Here is a 7,101-nt window from a genome sequence, read left to right on the forward strand (position 1 = left end):
TTGTACTTAGTTTTTCTTTCCTTAGAATGGTTATAATCAAAACCAAGAGAAGATAACAAGGATCCAAAAAAATTATTCAAAATTAAGAAGTGAATCTGAGATAGTGGGAAAACTAAAGATAAATTCCAAAATGCCAAGAAGCCTTTTAGTATCAACACCAGTTGAAATTAAAGGTGAATTTTTCATGATAGAATACTAGCAGGGGTTGAGATTAACCTAATTGACTTACTTCCTGCAGGAACTTGTAAGCTCAAAGACAGAAATATTCACATTCTTCCTAAGCACAGTATATTGTATATCCTAAGGGGCAAATGATAAGATGGGGAGATTATGGGGCTTTTTGGAGAAGACAGCGCACATGATGGTTAAGGGTTGACCACACGCAGATGTTGAGGAAAACCAGGATATTCTTTTTATGCACCGTGTTTTCTACAGCTACTTCCTCTGAAGTGGGCAGTCAATTCCTTCTTCATCGTCTATTCTTAGTCTGCAAGCGTCACTGAAGCCTTTTCGCTTTGAGTGACCCTGCTGGATTTTGAGATGCCAGTGACAGGTTCCAGCATCACAACCATGCCACATGACAACAAAGCGACAGACAGGTGGTGGAGAAGGACGTGATGGGTAGTAAAGTAAAGGGGGGGGTGCATTTCTTGTGGAGAGGGGCACAGGGGTAATCGTGAGGATGGCTCATCTGCTTTACACATGGTCCCTATGGGTCAAAGGCTTTTTGATGGTGCCTAACAAGAACAATGTTCCTTTTATGTTTTGTTTTATTTATTTAGTTGGTGGATATTATGTTCATAATTGCCAAAATAAAATACAGAATATTTCTGGATATAGTAAGAATGTACACACTGTGTCTTCTTCAACATCACTTTAAATTATTAAAACCACCCTCCTTTATAATTAGTCCCTCATTTATTCTTTTACAATGTATTCCTTATTTAATTTAACATTTGCTTTTAAACATTTTGAAAATGATTTTGATACTTTTTCTTCGACACTTTTATCTCAATTGTATTACTATTTTGTTCATTTTATTCTAAAAATAAAGAATAGAATTGTTACCAGTTCTGCACTGAGACTTGGGTTAGTATGATGCTTTATTGGCTGAGCTGTAGCATAAGAAAAATGATTTCCTTCCATCCTATCCCAAACCCTGTTAAACTCTTCCCAGTATCTAGAGTTACAGTCCAATAAAGCAAACAGACTGGTGTAGAATTTTAGCCTCAATCAATAGACAAGTTCAATGAGCTTCAGAAAGATTAGGTTACTTTCATTTGTATTTGTATTAGGTCTTCCTGATGCCCAAACCTTTGGCTTTCCCATAACAAATGTTTCACACTGTCCCTAACAGATCCAACTGAGCTTCAGCTAGAGATCTTGCTTTATCTCCTTGTCATTTCCAATGTATCTTATACAGTACTCAAAGCTTCGATACTCAATGAACACAACCAATGCCAAACTCATAGCAATAGAGTTGCTTCTGATTCATAGCAACCCTGTAGGGCAGAGTAGAACTCCCCTGTGGGTTTCTGAGATTGTGACTCTATGGGAGTGGAAGGTCCCAGCTTTCTCCCTGGATGTTGGTGCTTTCTAACTCAGCCTACTGATTAACCCAATGTGGCAACGTGTCAACTAAATGGGGGAATCAATCTCTTTTGCACAGTCCCCATAGACATCAGAAGATTATCAAACCCAAGCTTAATTCTAAAACATAAACAATGAACTAAAACATTTAAATAAACAGTTAGCTTTAGAAAGGTCACAATAATAAAACCTATGACCAGAAGACAGCTCATCTTTTGATTTGTTTCTTTCCCAATGTAGTGCGTGTTGTACAATATGACCTTAAAGAAATTGTGTGTAATATTTAGTCTATTTAATTTTTAACTGTGAACTATTGTTCACTGAAGCACGAATTTCAATATTGAAGTCATGCAGGACAATTCTAATGGAAAGCTAAAGAATCTACTTAATATTTCAGAATGTTGACCTGGGCCATTTGCAATGAGTTGCAGTGAAGCAGGACATGCATTTTAACTTTGCTGTACTTTAGATAATGGAACTACATTACTTAGGAATAATGAGCTGATTTAAATGCAAGTTTTTCATAAACAATCTCAGTATAGATATTTTAATGACTCATGTGGTACTTATCGCTGCAGTTTTAATATGATAATATGATGATGATATTTCATTAGCCTTTTCCTCAGATTGACACAGAATTAACCCTTCTCTGCATCTGATTTTACATCTCATAATTTGTAGCTTCTTTTTAAATGGCTGTTTGTTTTTCTGAGTCTGTTATTAATGGCAGTTCATAACCTCTCACAGATGTTTCAGTGCCGTGATTTGACGACTATGACATATTTACAGATTTGTTTTGTTTGGCTTTCTTTAACAAGACAATTTCTTTCTGGTTTCTTCATGTGATTGACACTCTCCAAGGTCACCACCACTTTTCATATCAGTTTTTCAGACCGCTGTGGCTTACATGTAACTTGCTGTGATCTAGGAAATGATGTGACTGGTATTTCAAAGACCAGCAGGGTCACTCAAAGTGAACACGTTTCAGCTGAGCTTCCAGACTAAGAAGAGACTATGAAGATCGAATAGACTTTCCACTTCAGAGGAATTAGATGTTGAAAACATAAGGTCTAGCAGGGAAGCTTGATCATGTTAGGGCCCCAGATGAGTCCCACAGGGTGGAGAACACTCAAAACCTGACGGAGAAACAGCAAGCATATCAAAAGAGCTTCTACCATAATTATGTGGATGGAGTAAAACCTTCAGGAGGAAAGCCTTCAGGACTTTCTTTTTTTGATGGTTGCAACTCAAAATGAACATAAAACATCACAAGTATATAATGATTGGGCTATAAATGTACAAAGTTTGAATCTAGGATTATTGGAGGTCATTAAAAATGAAGTGGAATTCTCATGGATCGATATCCTATGTGTAAGTCAGTTGAAAAGGACTGGTTTGGCCCTTTTAAAATAGCCATATGGTTTACCAAACTAGGCATGACAGATTCAAGATCACCATTGTGTTCACTGAACATTCGAAAAGTTATTTCAAGGACATCGCAAGATATTTCTTAATGTGGGAGGAGATAACAAATTGGAAACAATGATGAAGTAAAGTGCTGAAAAGAAAAAAAAATCCAAAGGACACCCATAGAAGCCAAAGTCAAGTGTTACAATGAAATGTGCAAAGACCTACATGTATAAAAGCAAACAACACCCTTGGCACACCTGAAACTGAGAGGAATGAAGCATAATTCTAGCCTTGAGCTGCAATAAAAAAGAGTTTAAGAGAAAAATATCGAATGATATAAGAGGAATCAGGAGTGGTTTGAAAGAAGTCAGAGTCACTGTAGCAAATATATAAAGCTGCAGATGGATCAAGAGGCAGTTCTTTGAACAGAACAAGATAGTGCAGAATGGTTTAAAATCAGGGGAGCTGTGAGTGACGGTTGCATGCTCCCACTGTTCTTATTTAGATTTTATGCTGAGAAAATAATTCAAGAAGCTGGAGTATATGAAGGAGAACACAGTATCAGGAATAGAAGAAATCTTATTAACAATCTGCAATATGCAGAGGACACACCGTGCTTCCAACATGTGAAGAGGATTTGAATCCCATGCAGATGAAGATCAAAGATTGTCTTAGTGTGGGTTACAACTCAATGCAAAGAAAACCAAAATCCTTACCAGAGGGCTAATATGTAACATTGTGATAAACGGAAAAGATGGAAGCTGTGAAGGATTTTCTCTTGTGTGGATCTGCAATCCATGTGCATGGACCCAGCAGTCAAGAGCTCATAGGACACATTGCATTGGGTAAATATGCTACTCTTCAAGGTCAACTTGGTTACTGCAACTGCTGAGAACCTAATCTGCCAGCAGCAGAGACCAACATTGCAGATACCATGTGGGAACATTCCTGAGGGCGTTCAACCAGAAACCTTATGGTAGGTTGATTACAAAGGTTCAGTTACATGATGGAAGGGAAAGCACTTTGCTCTTACTGGAATACACATTTAATTTGTATATGGACATACTCTCCCTATGTGCAATGCTCCTGCCAAATTTAACACCTATGGACTTGCAGGGGGCTTTATCTACAGGTATAGTAGCCTGTTCAGCATTACTGCAAATCAGGGACTAGCTTCATAGCAAATGAATTCCATAATGGACCCATGATGGAATTCACAAGTGTTCACCATCATCCTGAAGCACCTAGATTGCCAGAAAAAAAAATTAAGTACTAGACTTCTGAAGACACAATTACAGTGCCAGAAAGGTGGCAAAACAGTACAGGCCTTGGGCCATTTTCCCCAGGGGGTTGTAGAAGCTGTAAAACAGTGTAATACATGGCACTGTCTTTCCAAGAGTCAGTATTCCAAGGTGCAGGAACCAAGAAGTGGAAAGGGGTGCCATTACTCACCATTACTTCTGATGATTAGTCCACTCGCAACATTGGCACTTCTTCTCCTTGGACCTCTCTGCTCTTTGTGTCTGGAGGTCTTGGTAGCAGAGGGAGGAATAATCCCACCTGGAATATTGCTTATTGGACTAAAAGTTAAGAATAACTGTTGGTCATTTTGGGATCCTTGTGCCACTTGATCAACAAGCAAAATGGGTGCTACTATTTAGTGGCGTGGTTGATCCTGATTATCAACAGGAAATGGGGTTGATATTATAAAATGGAGGCAAAGAAGAACATGTCTGAATTCCAGGATATTCCCTAAGTTGTCTCTTAGTACTACCAAAGATGTGGTTAAAGTCAGTTATTCATTATCAAAACCCAATTCTAACATGATCACTAACGGCCCAGGTTCTGCAGGAATGAAGGTATAGGTTACCCAATCAAGCAAACAACCATAATCTCTGCCAAGGTATTTGCTGAAGGCAAACAGAATGCAGAAAGGGTGGTCGAAGAAGGCAATTCTAAATACCAGCTTCAACTCTGGGACCAGGTGCGAAAATGTGGACTGTATTTTGACTATTTCCTCTTAGTATGTATGCATCAGATATTTTTATTTTGCTAACGTATAGAAATGTGAAGTTATATATTTAAAACAAGGAACGGTGTGCATCAGGGCTGTATCTTCTCATCATATTTGTTCAATCTGTATGCTGAGAAAATCATCAGAGAAGCTACATTATCTGAGGAAAAATGTGGCATCCGAATTTGGAGGAATATCGATCAGTCACCAAACTGAAGTATGCGATGACACACCTTGTTTGCTAAAAGTGAGAAAAATTTGAAACACTTGCTTACAAAGATCAAGTTGCACAATTCAGTATGGATTGCAATTCAATATAAGGAATACTCAAATCCTCACAACTGGACCAATAGGCACTCTTAGGATAAGCGGAGACACCGTTGAAGTTGTCAAGGATTTTACATTGCTTGGATCCACAAACAATACTCACGGAAGCAGCAGTAAAGAAATCAAAAGATGTATCGCATTAAGCAAATCTGTTGCACAATGCCCCATTGAGTATCGAAGAGCAAGGGTGTGTCTGACCCAAGACTTGATATTCTTCATTGCGTCATATGAATGTGAAAGTTGGACATTGAACAAGAATGATCAAAGGAGAATCACTACAATTGAATTGCTGTGCTGCCAATCATTATTGAAAGTACCATTGACTACTAAAAGAACAAACCTATCTGTGTTGGAAGAGGTTTGCTAGCACAGCAATTTAGAGTATTCCTTAGAGGCGAGGATGGCAATAGTTCATCTTACATACTTTGGACAAGCCATTGGGAGAAACCAGTCCCTGGAGAAGGACATCATGTCTGCTAAGGTGGAAGGGTAGCCCCCTAAAGAAAGGTCCTCGGTGAGATGCATTGACCCAGTGGCTGCAGTGAGCCCAGGCGTAGGAACAATTTCGAGAATGGCACAGGACCATGCAGTGTGTCATTCTGATACCCATAGGGCTGCTTGGGGTGGGATCCCACTCAATTGCACCCAACAACAGTAAACTATAAGGTGTCAATAGGTTAGTGTGTTTCTATTGTACACATGTTAACCATATCATGGGTGATTCAAGTCTGACTTTATTATTTTTCATACTTGGAGATTTTGTATTGTTTTAGAAGCTGTGTAAAGACGCAGAGATGATAAAAGGTGGTCTGGGATAATTAGATTTCAGATCAACATAGCTTGACAGATTTTTAAAAAATATTTTATTAGGGGCTAATACAACTCTTATCACAATCCATACATATACATACATCAATTGTATAAAGCACATCTGTACATTCTTTTCCCTAATCATTTTCAAAGCATTTGCTCTCCACTTAAGCCCTTTGCATCAGGTCCTCTTTTTTTCCCCGCCCTCCCCGCTCCACCCTCCCTCATGAGCTCTTGATAATTTATAGATTGTTATTTTGTCATATCTTGCCCTATCCAGAGTCTCCGTTTACCCCCTTCTCTGTTGTTCGTCTCCTCTACTCTCCCAGTATCACCCCTCACACCTCTGGTCCTGAAGGTATCATCCACCCTGGATTCCCTGTGCCTCCAGCTCCTATATGCATCAGTGTACAACCTCTGCTCTATCCAGTCTTGCAAGGTAGAATTCGGATCATGGTAGTTGGGGGGAGGAAGCATCAAGGATCTGGGGGAAAGCTGTATTTTTCATGGGTACTACATTGCACCCTGACTGACTCATCTCCTCCCCTAAGCCCCTCTGTGAGGGGATCTCCAGAGGCCGACAAATGGGCTTTGGGTCTCCCCTCTGCACTTCCCCCTTCATTCACTATGGTATATATATTTTTTGGATGATGCCTTATACCTGATCCCTTTGGCACCTCGTGATGGCACAGGCTGGTGTGCTTCTTCCATGTGGGCTTTGTTGCTTCTGAGCTAGATGGCCACTTGTTCACCTTAAAGCCTTTAAAACCCCAGACACTACCTCTTTTGATAGCCAGGCATCATCAGCTTTCTTGGCCACATTTGCTTATGCACCCGTTTGTCTTGGGCGATCATATCACGCAGGTATGCAGCCAATGATATGATTTTTTTGTTGTTTGATGCCTGATAACTGATCCCTTTGGGACCACGTGATCACACAGGCTGGTGTG

This window comes from Tenrec ecaudatus, chromosome 11 (genome assembly GCF_050624435.1).
Source record: "Tenrec ecaudatus isolate mTenEca1 chromosome 11, mTenEca1.hap1, whole genome shotgun sequence".
NCBI classification, from domain to species: Eukaryota; Metazoa; Chordata; class Mammalia; order Afrosoricida; family Tenrecidae; genus Tenrec; species Tenrec ecaudatus.